The sequence below is a fragment of the Leptinotarsa decemlineata genome, unplaced genomic scaffold (assembly GCF_025532065.1).
Source record: "Leptinotarsa decemlineata unplaced genomic scaffold, Ldec_3_MD MMD2_P_RNA_scaffold_14, whole genome shotgun sequence".
Lineage (NCBI taxonomy): Eukaryota > Metazoa > Arthropoda > Insecta > Coleoptera > Chrysomelidae > Leptinotarsa > Leptinotarsa decemlineata.
Genome location: NW_027412528.1, coordinates 4,867,405 through 4,882,556, shown reverse-complemented (window position 1 = coordinate 4,882,556; position 15,152 = coordinate 4,867,405). Strand labels below are relative to the sequence as shown.

The 15,152-nt window shown below is 32.9% G+C and overlaps 1 long non-coding RNA gene across 2 annotated transcripts in view; it reads right to left on the bottom strand.

The window, feature by feature from the left end:
- LOC141482958 (uncharacterized) overlaps positions 1-13,760 on the bottom strand; it is a 36,931-nt gene extending 23,171 nt beyond the window's left edge. Inside the window, exons 1-2 of one of the 2 annotated variants that reach the window (XR_012465821.1) lie at positions 11,612-13,760; positions 9,344-11,561 (exon numbers count right to left, since the gene is read on the bottom strand). This is a non-coding gene — a long non-coding RNA (uncharacterized lncRNA). Of the gene's footprint in view, positions 1-9,343 lie in introns of both variants that reach the window. The other variant, XR_012465820.1, reaches the window with a different exon arrangement.
- Positions 13,761-15,152: the final 1,392 nt, after the last annotated feature.

Genomic DNA, 15,152 nt, shown 5'->3' with positions numbered 1-15,152 from the left:
AAGCATGCTTTGATTTGATTTGATTTGTAAAAGGGAAAGAGTAGTGTTTTTATCAATAATACAACATAGGGTTCCGTAGAAGGAGCGCAGGGTTTCCGCGTCCGTCCGACAGTTAAATAAAACATTCGTAGGAAAGACTCATAACTAGGTACATCTAATAAGACTTCGCTTAAATCCCGGTACGGTGCGCGGCAAACATCTTGAACCATTTGGTTAAGTGGTAAGAGTAAGCACAAACGTGTATTACCGCCATACCTCGCTACCCGCCTCCGAAAAGTGCGGGCGCTGCGGCACATGAGCGCTTTTGTCGCGCAAGCGCGGGGGCGAGCAGTGCATCGCAACGATGCGCAGAACCACGCCAGCGATTCAGTTACCGCGACAAGACTACCCGTGTTCACATAATTGGTGTTATGTAAAGAAATGCTATTACAGTGATATTTATTCTTCTTGTTTTAATCTAGAATTTTCGATCTTTGCAGGTATGTTTTTTCCTATTCGTAAATATTTTTAAGCACACTGTTCGAAATCAAATGCAAATGATTTAATTTGATGTTTTCACTTATTTTTATCAAGTAAGGTAAAACACCCAATTTTTGACACTGCACCAAAGATTGACACTTCCGTCGAAAATCCCATGGAATAAGGTAAATAATATGACTGTCCCACTTTTTTAAAGAGGGAATTACTCGTGGTTCCATCTAGGATTGTGTATCGGAGGTACAGTAGAAAAGAACTGATTTTGTTAATATGGTCGCCATTTGAGTTCCATGCGTAACACTCTTGTGAAATTTCTTGTGTTTTTGAAGACATCAGTTAAGGAGTGTGGTGCATTTATTCCGAAATATTTAAGGTGAGCTTTACTCTTTTGAACCATACTGTTTATTATAGAAAATATAATTGCTTAAAGATTATAATTGAATTGTAATGCTCAAAAATCTATTTTAATCAGGGTGTCAACTATAGGTTCAAAAATATACGTAAAACCCAAATTACCTAGGATAACCCTTCTTTATGAATTCAGAGGGGACATTCCCAGGGAATGTGGCATGGGAGTTGAGTCCTTCCTGTCTAAGGATGAAGAGCAGTTATTAGTAAATTGGATCGTTCGTGTGGCAAAGGCAGGCTTTCCAGTTGGAAAAGATCAACTATTGGATAGCGTTCAAAAATTCATGATAGAACTCAAAAGGGAAAATCCATTCACAAACAGTCGCCCCGTAAAAAATGGTATTATCTCTTTTTGAAACTGATTTCTGCTCATTGTTCAGAAAAACTATTGATAGCAGACTGCATCCGTCAGTTCTCCAGAATGGGTTCCGCAAGTGCGGTTTGGTACCGTGGTCTGCTGACGCGGTGTCTATCACAATTCAGAAGATTGAAAAAACTAGTAATGAATTAGTAGACTCGAATCAATATAATCTTGAAGAGTTGGAAGGGAGAAAACTTTTTTTAGAAAAATGTATACCTGAAGATAAGATAGCTGAAGATAAGTTCAACCTGGACAGGTATAAATAGAAGATACATCTCTTTAAGGATTTTATAAAAAACTAGAAATCAATATCAAAAGACTCAAAGATCAAGAATTTGGTGAATCTACAGAAAAGTTTTACAGCCAAAGTAGAAATACTAAAAAAGATGGTAATAAGTCAAATGTTATCGAAGAAGCTTCAAAAGAGAATGTGGAAAATAACGAAAATAATTCAGAAAATGGCGCACATACTGATTCATTGATCCATATCTCATCCACATCACATAAAACTTTACTCAAAGTAATTAGTGATGAATTGAAGGGGTTATATTTTTTTTTTTTTAGGAGTGATTAATTTTTGGGTAAGAAAGTTTTTTGGCTTTCTACTACTCCATCTTTTTCTTTTTTGTATCAAGATGGAGTAGTAGAAAGCCAAAAAACTTTCTTTCCCAATAATTAGTGATATTATTATTAAACCTGCTTATAATTCTTCCCCTCTTAAGATCAATAATCAGACCATTCCTTCCCCATTCAAAAGAGTATTAATGTGGCCAGATCCAATTAAACCAAAGAAAAAGAGAGCACTCAGAGAAAAAATTCCTTCGGTTGTGACATCAAAACAATGGCAAGAATATTGCCAAAAGAAAGTAGATAAAAAAAAAGATGGAGAAATAAAAAAAAGCAGAGAGCTGAAGAAAGACAAAAAAGAAAAGAACTTCAACATAGATTACAATTGGAAAAAAAGAATAAACCAAAGAAAATAAAAAAAGGAAGAAAGAGAGTTCATCATCTGATACTGAAGCATCAGAGGAATGGGAAAATTCCGGTAACACTGATGACGACATAAGTTTATTCAACTTGTCCAATCTTGACAAAGAAAATGCATCGTCTTCAGAGATGCCGCTCATTGACCAGGAATCTAAAAATGATTTGAGATATAATTACAAAGAAAATGATTACATATTAGTTGAATATCCTGGTATAAAGCGGAGGCACATTTATGTCTGAGGTATTCAAAAGATTTTATCTGAAAATGAGGCTGAAGTTATGGGGATGAAAAAATGTGAGGATGAGAAAACTTTCAAACTTAATGACACAGATGTTAGTGTGATCAATTTTAACCAAATTGTAGAAAAGTTAGACTTTCCAAAAATAACTATTTCTGGTGATGGGCTCAAATATGAATTTAACAAAAAATTAAATGTCGATGGATGACATGATCATATCATATTTTAGATGAAGAATGGAATTGTTTACTTTATTTTTGTTCTAACTGTGAAAGCAAATATAATTTTTTTATCATTTATTTGTTTTTTATTGTACATAGAAGTCATTTTAACAAGAAAAAAGCTACCGACAAATTTGTCAAATATTGTCAAGCACTGGTTTCAAAAGTGTCAACACTTGGTTGAAAAAAAGGTGAATAAATACCGAAAGTTAAATATTGTTTTAAAGTATTTCTGAGTCCTGATTCATTCTGTACAGAGAGACCATGATTGAATATTAATGGGAATGTAGGTTTGAATTGACATTATTGTAGCATGTTATCAAAATAATTGTTTTGTCAACTATTGGTGTAAAAGGGTGTCAATCTTTGGAATTTTGTGATTCTTGAAAGTCAACCTTTGGTGAAATTGCAAAGACATAATATATATTTTTTTATTTAATATCTTCAAAATTTGTGTTATAGTTAGCAAAAACCCTATTTGTTCCGTTTTCTCAAGATATTTTGGAAAAAAAAATATCTCCTTGGCAATATGTGTGAAGAAGTGAAAATCCTTCACTATAGTGTCAACCAATGGGTCCTTTACCTTACCGAATGTATAGATTTTGTAACTAATCAAGATTTAGGAACCGATTAAAATAACTGTCGTGTGCATCATGATATTTTACTAAATTAAGGTTTTTTTGTTATTTTAGTTTATAATAATGAATAATTGGCTCAAAACTAGAGATGGGCTTATCGATACGATATATCGATAAGGTATCGATAAACATTTTGAACATCGAATATCGATACAAAAAGTAATATCGATAAGAATATCGATACAAAAAGTAATATCCATAAGAATATCGAAATAATTTGTGTAATTGATGATTTGTTTATTTTGTGGAAATTCATGATCAATTTAATGAAAAGAATGAAACACTTTTGTTGTTATAAAACGTTACTTCTTCCACGTTGCTATTAAGTAAGACGATTGGCTAGTTGGCAACATAGTTTCATTGTACAGCTCAGAAGAAGAAGTAAAGGTAGGAAAGAAGAGTGTCTGTCTTCGAGACTTGCAATTTGTCATTTATCATATGACATTACTGTTAGGCCAATGTAAATTAAAAAATAGTTTTGTCACTTCATCCTATCTACTTTTTGTTTTGACTTTGTTGGTTTGTTTCTATTTCCTAACAATAACAATCTTTCATCATCTTAATATACCAAGGAATAGACATCCCTAGAAAAAGTAAAAAAGGAAAAGTTTAAGAAACCCAGACAAAAACGCAGTGCATGCTGGATATATTTTGAAAATATTGATGGAAATGATTCATGGAGACAAGCCAGGTGTACAGTAATTCAATCTTTTATAACTAAATACCAAATGGGACTGATTGTTATATTTTTTAGATATGCAATCTTATAGTTACACACTCAGGAAATAGTTCTAATTTATTACATCACTTGACTCGACACCACCCAGATGAACGTGAGGCTTTAAATGATGAAACGGAAACCGCCACAAAGCAAAGAAAAATTAGTCAGTTTCTAAAGCCAAGTATCTCTGTTCATAAATATCCTTCCAACTCAAAGAAACACAAATAAATCACAAAATCGCTAATCAAAATGATATGGAGGGACTTCGAGACTTTCAGTATTGTTGAAAGAAAGGGATTTATTCAATTCATGGAAACTATAGACCCATCTTATAGTTTGCCAACTAGAAAATGGCTCAGTAATAATGAGTTGAATGAATTATACAATGATACTGCTGCTAGGGTGAAGAACGAGTTAATAAATGGGGATATATTGCACTGCACAACAGATATGTGGTCAGATACACATAGACAGCTGTCTTATTTGTGTATTACAGCACACTTCTGGTGCAAAGTTGAAATGCAATTGAAAACTTTTAATTTAACTACTTGTGAGTTTAAAGAAGATCATACTGGTGAAAATATAAGAAAAAAATTTGAAGAAAACTTCGAAAAGTGGGGTGTAACAGACATTGTGTTAATTATAGTATCAGATAATGGTTCAAATATAGTGAAAGCTGTCAAGTTGGGAAAATGGATTCACCTTCCTTGTTTTGCCCACACTTTGAATCTAATCGTTAAGGATGCTCTTAATGACGATCAATCTGAATCTAAAAATGTAATTCAAATTTGCAAACAAATAGTACATTTGTTCAAAAGTAGCAACAAGTCAACTGAGTTACTCATGTCTGAACAGAAGCAGCTAGGTTTGAATGTGAAAAGTTTGAAAAAAGATGTTGATACCAGATGGAACTCTACCTTAACAATGCTCCAAAGTGTTTATGATTTGAGGGAGATTCTATCAAGAGTATTAATGAAACTGGATAGAAGGGATGTTCCCAATTTAATTTCAACTGACTGGGTGTTAATAAAAAATTTAATTGATACCTTAAATCCATTTAATTGTATTACAGAAGAAATGTCTGCTGAGAAAATTGTGACCTCATCTAAAATTATTCCCATTGTTAAATGCCTGAAAGCTCAACTGAATGCTTTGACAAATCTTGATGAAAATACAAGAATTCTGAGAAATGGGCTTCTGGAAGGGATAAACCACCGAATGGGCTTAGTTGAACAAAATAGTATTTTAGTAATGAGCACTCTGCTGGATCCTAGATTCAAACAAATAGTTATAAGTCCAGAAGCTTGCAATAAGTGCAGAAATAAAATGAAGAATGAAATTATGAACAAAAAACAAGAAATTTCAATGCAAGTGAGCATTGACGGAGAGGTAAATAATGAAGAGAAAAAAAATGAGACTAATGAGAAGATTAATGAAAAGACAAATGAAGTTGAAAAAGTTTCAACTCATGAAATCAAAAATAACTTGCATCAGGCTATATGGGAATACTTTGACAATAAAGTTTCTGCTGTATCGACTTCCTCCTCTTCCTCAGTAACTATTGATCTTCAAGCAGAAGCTGAAATTCGAACTTATTTCATTCAAAAGACAATTAGTAGAAAATTAGACCCTATCCAATGGTGGGAAAATCGTGGAAAGGTTGATTTTCCAAATTTATACCAATTGGCAGTAAAATATTTATCTATACCAGCTACGTCTGTTCCATCGGAAAGAGTTTTTTCTAAAAGTGGACAACTCTTACGAGATCGTAGAACTCGCCTCAGTCCCAAGAGAGTTGAAAAAATTATATTTTCAGCTTCAAATTTGGATTAAGTTTCTAGATATATATTTAGTTTATCCAGAATAATTGTTTTGTTTTATGTAAATATTTTTATTTCACAAATTTAATTTATTTAGGTTATGTTGTTACTTTTCGTTTTCCGATTGTTAGAATTTATCTAATTTATTTAGGTTACTTTTTGTTTTCGAGTTGTGAGAATTTGATATATTTAGTAATATATTTTACATAATGTATGTTTTTTTATCTATTATATATCGATAAACAATATCGATAAGGAATATCGATACGAATTCAAAATATCGGTATCGATAAGGAATATCGATACGAATTCAAAATATCGGTATCGATAAGATATCATATCGATAACCTCTAATATCGATAAGCCCATCTCTACTCAAAACGGGACGTCTTGCAAGTAGCAAAAGTGTTCAATCACATTTACCAGCAGAGTCTACAGAAAATATTTCAGAAGAAGCCGTTGGTGGTTGTTCTGTGAGGAAGTTTTATTTACCTGACCTATTTAATACAGTCTTACCAATGACTATTTTTAATTTTCATTTATTATTTATTTTATTTTTTATGAAGGTTATTTATTGTTGTTGCTGGTTATTTATCAATGTTGTTTGTTGATTATTAACAATTTATTACAGAGTACGGAAGTAAATACGGAAGACCCTGGTGCTGGACAAGACCGACAAAATACACCAACCAAAAAAAGGCTGAATCTAAGGAGAGAACTATTTCAAAAAAGAGAAAATATGATGAATCCTACTTGTCCTTCGAATTTATTCCTGTGGGAATTGCTGAGAATCCAGATGAACAATGCGTTATTTGCAGTATAATTATGTGCAATAGCTTTCTTGTACCTACAAAGCTTAAACGGCATCTTGACAACAATCATCAGCAACTGAAAGATAAAAGTGTAAGCTTTTTTGAAAGACACGAAGAAGTGCATAAAACCGGTATGGCTGCTTTACAGAGATATGTTAAAACAGATAATGAAAACGCAACACAAGCATCATTCCTGCTAAGTTACAGAATTGCTCATGCTGGTAAACCACACACGATTGCAGATAATTCAATCAAAGCATGTATTGCAGACATCGTCAGTTGCGTACTTGGGGAAGATGCAGCAAAAAAGTTGCAGCAGTTCAGTGTTCCAATAACATCATATCTGATCGAATTCATAAGGTTTCAGACCACATTGAAAATGAATTAATTTGTAGGTTGAAAGACAGTGAAATGTTTGCTTCACAACTTGACGAAAGTACGGATGTAGCCGGGTTATCAATACTGCTTGTTTTCATGAGATACCCTTTCGAAGGATCAATTGAAGAAGATTTGTTTCTCTGTACACGCTTGGAGACCAACACAACAGGAGAAGACATTTTTAAAGTCATTGATAATTATATGACTAAACATCATATTGACTGGAACAAATGTATTGATGTGTGTAGCGACGGAGCTGCAGCTATGATCGGCAAAATAAAAGGAACAGTAACCAGAATAAAGAATATTGTACCCAATTGTAGTAGCAGTCACTTCGTTCTGCATCGCCATGCCCTTGTCACTAAAAATATGCCATCGGCTTTAAAGAAAGTTCTTGATCAAGCCGTACAAATTGTTAACTACGTTAAATCACGTCCACTTCAGTCGAGGCTTTTTAAAAAAGCGTGTAAAGAGGTTGGAAGTCAGCATCAATCACTTTTGCTACACACGGAAGTAAGATGGCTTTCAAAAGAAAATGTTTTATCAAGATTATTTGAATTGGACAACGAGCTTACGATATTCTTTGCTGAACAACCCATTTCTGTATATATTAGTACGCTTGATGAACTATTGCATGATGAGCAATGGTTGATGAAATTGGCTTACTTAGCTGATATATTCGATAAACTCAATGTAATCTGCCAGTCCCTACAAGGAAGAACGGTAACCCCATTTACAGTAAAAGACAAAATATCGTCTCTTAAAAACAAAATTTGCTTCTGGATAGAATGTGTGGAACAAAAAAATTAGCAATGTTTTACTCTTTTAAATAACTTCCTGGAAGAGAATGAGTTACGAGTAACCGCAGATGTGGAAAAAAACATAATTGAACATTTAATTAACCTCGCAAAATCCTTGAAAGATTATTTTCCGAAGAAGTTACAGGACATCGACTGGGTTCAGAATCCATTCACAAAACATACCAAGCCATCGATACTAACTATGTGAGAGTATGAGAATTTGATCGACATTAAGTGTTCATCCCTACTAAAACTAAAATTCGAATCAGATTTCAATCTGAATGACTTTTGGATTGCACTTAAAGATGAATATCCCGCAATCGTTGTGACGACTTACCGATGCGAGACTGGTTTTTCAGCTTACGCTATACCAAAAACAAGTTCAGAAATAGACTGGATGCAGCTCCGGATCTTCGTATTCAATTTTCAGACATTAAGCCTAACTTTAATACTATTATAAGAAAATATGTGAAAAAATTTCATTCTTCACATTGAAATAGTTATAGTTACTTACTTAATTGTGTTTATCTTCGTATAATAAATATTTTGTAATGCTTAAAATATTATTTTTCATTCATAATTTGTTCCTTTTTTTAAAGTCTCACATGAAAAAAATTCAAACTACAAGGTAATTTTTAATTATCAAAATAGGGTTCCGCCAAAAAAAATATCGTCAATTAGGGTTTCGAGACAAAAAAAATTGGGAACCCCTGATCTAATGGTACATGATAAAAACCTTTTTTAAGATCTAAAACATTTAAGATTGATTTTTCTTTTAGTTTTAAAGCCAACTCTTCTACAGTTGGAATTGGATATTGATTTGTGCATACATTTTAATTCAGATGTAAAGAATCAAGGCATATTCTAATTTTTTTTATCGTGTTTTTCCACCAAAACTATATTATTTACCCACTCCGTGGGCTCATTCATCTGTTTTTATGTCCGCATTAACTAAGTCACCAAATATGATTATTACTAGCTGCAAATAGGTATTAACTCTGCAGACAGCAAGAAACTTTGTGGAGTAGTAAAACAATTAACTGGCTCAGAAAAAAAGAAACACAAAATTGAATCATTAAAAAATGATGCAGACGAAATAATAACAGATAAACATGACATTTCAAATGAATTTAATTCTAAATTTGCTAAGATGGCTAAGACGCTCACTGACAACATTACTCGTGATCCAAAGTATAAATTGAATCGTACATCAATTCACAACTCTATGATCCTATCTCCAACGAATGAATGAGAATTAATATACCTCATAAAAGAATTGAAAAATAAAAAATCTGTCAGATTAGATAATATCAAATCAGAAACACTCAAAGCAATAATTTCCCAAATAGTCGAACCACTCGCGTACATATTCAATTCTTGTATCGAAATTGGTCTATGGCCAATCGCCTTCAAAAACTCTCTTGCCATACCTATACACAAAAAAGGTCGACAACTATAGACCTATATCATTAATAACTCACCTGTCCAAACTTTTCGAAAAGTTATTGAAAAACAGATTGATATCTTATCTTGAAAAATACCGTATTATCTCGAATCACCAATTTGGCTTCAAGAAGGAAACCCCATTACACAAGGAGTACCACAGGGGTCTATCCTGGGCCCAATTCTTTTCCTAGTATATGCAAATGATCTCTCAAATTCACTCGACCCTGGACTAGTATACCAGTTTGCAGATGATACATCGGTTATAGTGTCAGCCGAAGCCCCGTCTACCCTCTCCAGACAATTATCCCAAGCAGCTCAAAAAATGATTGATTGGTGCAAGGAAAATGACCTAAAATTAAATACAGGAAAAACAGGGCTTATAACATTCAGCAAATCCCAAAATAGGCTAGAATCGATATATGCCAAATTGCTTAACAAATCTATTCCTGAAATAAGTGATATTAAATTCTTAGGGGTCACAGTGGAAAATAATCTTACATGGGACATCCATCTAAACTAACTTAACTCTAGACTGGGTACTACAGTAGGTCTAATCCGTACACTAAGAGATCAAGTATCATTAGATAGTCTGAAGATATACTATTATGTGCATATTCAATCTATTATTCAATACGGAATTATTTTCTGGGGATCATCCACACAGTCATATAAAATCTTCAAAACTCAAAAAAGGATAATTCGCTGTATGTTAAAACTACCTCATAGATCAACATGTAGACCACACTTCAAGATGCTAGACATATTAACAGTTCCTTCAATCTATTTTCTGCAATTAGTCATGTTTGTCAAAAAACATTATAGTATCTTCATGAGAAACTTTGATCTTTACTCAAACCAAATGACTATAAATACCAGACACAAGAATGAACTAAGCATACCGAGACACAATTCATTTTTTGAAAAAGGACTGCATTACAAAGCCATAAAAGCTTATCAATCTCTCCCAAGAGAAATTAGAAATACAGAAAACCACAACAAATTCAGAGTCTCGGTCATTGATTATCTAAAAACCAAAGTTTATTATAGTTTCGACAGTTGGTGATGGGTCTCTATGCGATTGCACCATAACTGAGTACTGCGCAAAATTCTTTTAAAAATTCTTTTAATAGTTCTTAAATTATCCAACATGTAATGTTAACCAATTATAAAAATTGTGATATGGGAACTGTAGTTGTAATAAATATCGCCTATTGCAAATCTTAACCCATTGACGTCAATGTAGAGGAAGGATATTACTATTACTATTATTATTGTTACTATATTATTCAACCGTCTTATTTATTATTGTACTGTACCTTATTATACTATTATTATCATTATATATAACAAATATTGTAAATATCAAAACCTATATATCCACAGAAGACGCAATTCATGAACTGACCAAAAAAATCAACAGTGCTGTTAGTGAGAATAAAGCATGCTTATGCCTATTCATAGATCTGTCGAAAGCTTACTCTTGCATTCTCTAGAAGACATTGGCGTCCGAGGAAATTCACTGAAATTATTCGAAAGCAAGTAGTAAGAATTGACAACATACTGAGTACCGAAGAAAATACCGAGTATGGTGTACCACAAGGAACCGTTCTGAGTCCTATTCTTTTTAGTGTATATATATAAATGGTTTGTGCGCTAGAGAGTGGTGGGGATATTATAGGATTTGCTGATGACACAGCCATATTATATGAAGACGAGAGTTGGATTTCTCTTAAGGAAAAAGCAGAAAAAGGCTTTAGTCGTATTAAAACCTGGTTAGAACACAAACTCCTTACAGTGAATTTAGAAAAAACGAATTACATGACATTCACGTGCAACAAATCAAAACACATTCCCTTTAACAATTTAGAGGTCAACATTCAAGGTCTTCCCATCAAAATTCAATCAGTAGAAAAAATCAAATATTTGGGCGTCTTCTTCGATTGTCATTTAAAGTGGAATCACCAGATCACTTATATTATTGAAAAACTACAAACAATATTATACAGATTCGAATATTTGAAAATAATACTGAAATATGACCAGCTGAAAACCTTGTACCACGCCTTGGTAGGAAGTCATTTGAGATATGGTGTTTTGGGATGGGGCGACGCACTGAGAACACACCTTAAGCCTCTGGAAACCATTCAAAAAAGATTTCTGAGAATAATGCTATCAAAAACAACAGATATCCTTCAGACCAGTTCTTTAGTGAAAGTTATATCCTTGATCCAAGGCAATTGTACTATCTGAAAACTGATTTAAAATATCATACTTTGCGGAATCAGGCACAGCTACCTACTCACCACTATGAAACTTGCCAGAAAAATCAACATATAGTACCTCACATGGCTAAATCGTTTGGTCAAAGGTCATACAGATACATTGCGCCTAAAGTATATAATTCTATTCCCAAATTAATAACCGACATCAAAAACATTTTTACTTTCAAGAAAGAATTAAAAAGATACATTCTGAAAATGCCTAGAATTGTAGTCACTGAAATAATCGAAGGAAAATGAAAATTGGAAACCTTTTAAATACCGATGTATCACTGTTAGCAAACAGGTATATAGATTATTGATATATTGTATTGAACTGAACTGTTTAAAAGTTTGATATTCGCAAATTGAAAATTGTGTTACTGTATTATACTATTTGTTTTCATATTTTTATTTCAAGGAAAATGAAAATTGAACACCATTTTAAATGCCTATGTCCCACCCTTATCAAGCAGGAATACAAACGATTGATATATTATATTAAACAGAACTGGTTGAAAGTTAAATAATCTTGAACTGTGTCTTTGTATTGTATTATAGTGTTTGTTTTTTAATTTTATTTCAAGTATAATAATAAATTATAATAGCTGTACATGTTTGATTACATTTACAATTGAATATGTTCGTAGTCGAATACCTTTATATGTTATTCATTCTATGTTTTTGTTAAACTATTTCAATGTATGTGTATATGCCCATTCACACCAAATTTGTATCTGGAAACAAGTATTCACTTACTTATCGAGCCTCTCGTTATTTATTTGAACTTTCAATTTGTACTTCTCATTTGTATTTGGATCTTAAATAAATAACATATTATTATTAATTTTTTTAATGCAGGTTTAACTGAATCAGGGGTACTACGATAAGGACTGACAAAAGTTACTGGATTACTCTTTTAAACTATTTTATATTTGATAGGGACCTTACCTGTACCAGAAAATACATCTTTATTCATATTAATGAAATTACTTTCATTAGTAAAGCCACCACTCACATAATTAACTCGTTTCAATTGGTTGAGTTTCATGCAAGCATTCAATCCAAGGATTGGTGTACTATCTACATCAACAAGCAGGAACCTGATCTTACACTTTACCCCTTTTACATAACACTCGAGAGTGACAGTACCAGCTGTAGCAATTTTATTATTACCATAAGTTATTATCGAAGAATGCTCAGAATCTATTCTGATATTTTTGAATCCCAACTTATTATAAATATACAAAGGCAACACATTGCAACTAGCACCTGTATCTAATTTGAAAATTAAAATTTTATTATTAATTACTATATCAATAGTCCAAGATTTACTCCTTTCTAACATTTTTATATTCATCAAAACTTTTTTTAACTAACTGGTTTTCTATTATTTTTATTTTTACACCCTATAGCAAAATGATTAGGTCTATTGCAAATCGAACAAATTTTACCATTAGCAGGGCAATTAATTACCTGTAGAATGCCTACGACCACATTTTAAACAATCATAACTACTATTACCACTTTCTTGGGTTTGGCTTCTAGCTTGTCCTGGTTGCTCCTGATTACCTCTATTTCTTCATGATTGTTTTATAAAATCAATCTCTTTGTCATTATGCAGGTCCTTAACTTGTATTTTGCTTATCTCTGATGCTCTGTAGATTGCTTCTGCTTTCTTGAGTGTTAAAGTGGATTGCTGTAGCAGCCTTGCAGTGACAAATCTAGTATACCACTCACTAGTCTATCTCGGACCAGAGAATCTTCTAACATAGCAAAGTTGCATACAGATGCAAGCATGATTCACCTTCTTGTTGAGGTTATAGTGATCATAAGTTTCATTTCGCATGGGTTTACAATAGTCCTTGAAGGCGTTTACTACACTATCAAAGTTACTTTTTTCTGCACCTGTTAGTGGAAATGTCTAAAACTTCTTTCGTGCTTCCTCACCAGCCAAATTCAATAAGATAGCAACTTCAGTTGGATCTTCCTTACTTTCAAGTCCGGTTGCTTTCATGTAAATATAAAGGCTTCTTAAAAAATTATACAGATTCACATGGACATCTTGGTTGAACAACAAGCTCTTAGGTGGCTTGAAAGTTACCCCCATTTTCAGCAACTTTTTGTAAATTTTTATTAAGAGGCCGTGGGAGCACGTGACCAAATTATTATCTGTCAACGATATTGTCATCTCTCTTCTTGCTTTACTCTCTCTAGCCAAATTAATCAAAGACGCACGCCCCTGCTGGCGGGTAGCGGAAGTAAGCACTCGAAATAAGTGTGACGAGAATAAAGTATAACATTTCTTAGTGAATGCCCACATTCGCCTGTTCATCACCTGGCAACGCTGCGCTGGTGAATTCAAAGACAAGGGTTGAAATACAACCGATATTAGGTTTTCATTTCTTTCTCAGTGGCGGGGCCAGAGATCGCAATGGCAGCCGCGTTAAAAATTGAAAATACGAAAATGATGTGCAAATTTTCCATCTTATTTTAGGTTTCTCTTGTTTGCAGTTGAGTTTGTGATTCCAAAGAATGTAGCTTTGTGAAAAAAATTAAATTTCTCTTTTTTATCAGAATAGGGTTGTGAAATTAGTATATTTGATGCATTTTATGCTTGGCCATACTTCTAGAATAGCTATTTATGTAAAGTTACGAAAAGTTTAATTTTTTGTAACGAGCTCAAGTTACAAAAAATGAAATCCTATCGTGTTACATACATTATTTTTTTAATTTCATTAAAACATTGTTTTCATTATTTTTCGCTGATAAAGTACCGAATCTACAAATATTTTATTAGTGTGAAGTTAGCCACAGTTTCCTTGCCACACTTTCTGACGTAGGGAAAATTATATGCGGGATAGAGGAGCAATCGCGGGCGGTGTTGTCAGATTTTCTATTTTTTCTGTTTCTGATGATTGAAATTCTTCCAGTGAATAAACTTAACCAACAAGAAGACCATGTTTCTGATACAATACTCAACATAAAGTTTTACAAATCCGTAAGGAGACTATTGATAATCTACCCAAATGATTTCGAATGTCAAAAATTCTCATATTTCTCAAACAGGAAGACATACAAATAATTATATAATATAATTACGGTCAAAACAATGTGTTTGGCCGTAATAGGCGAGGAAAAAAATAATTTCTCAAAAAGACCATCAGTAAAGTAACAGAAATATTTCGAGTGCCAAGAATTTTTGTATTTAGCAAAACTGAAGACATACAGATAAAATTATATACAGGGTCGAAACGATTTGTTTGGCCGTAATAGGCGAAGAAAAAGCTAATGTCTGACAAGACTTCAACTAAAGTATCGGAAATATTCCGTGTGCCAAAAATGTTTGAGCTACATTGGAAAGAAAACATATGGAATGTTATATATACAGAGTCAAATCAATTTGTTTGCCGTAATAGGCGAGTAAAAAAATAATGTCTGACAAGACTTCACCTAAAGTACCCAAAATATTCCGTATGCCAAAAATTTTTGAGCTACATTGGAAAGGAAACATATGGGATGTTATATATACAGAGTCAAATAAATTTGTTTGGCCGTAATAGGCGAGGAAAAAAATAATGTCTGA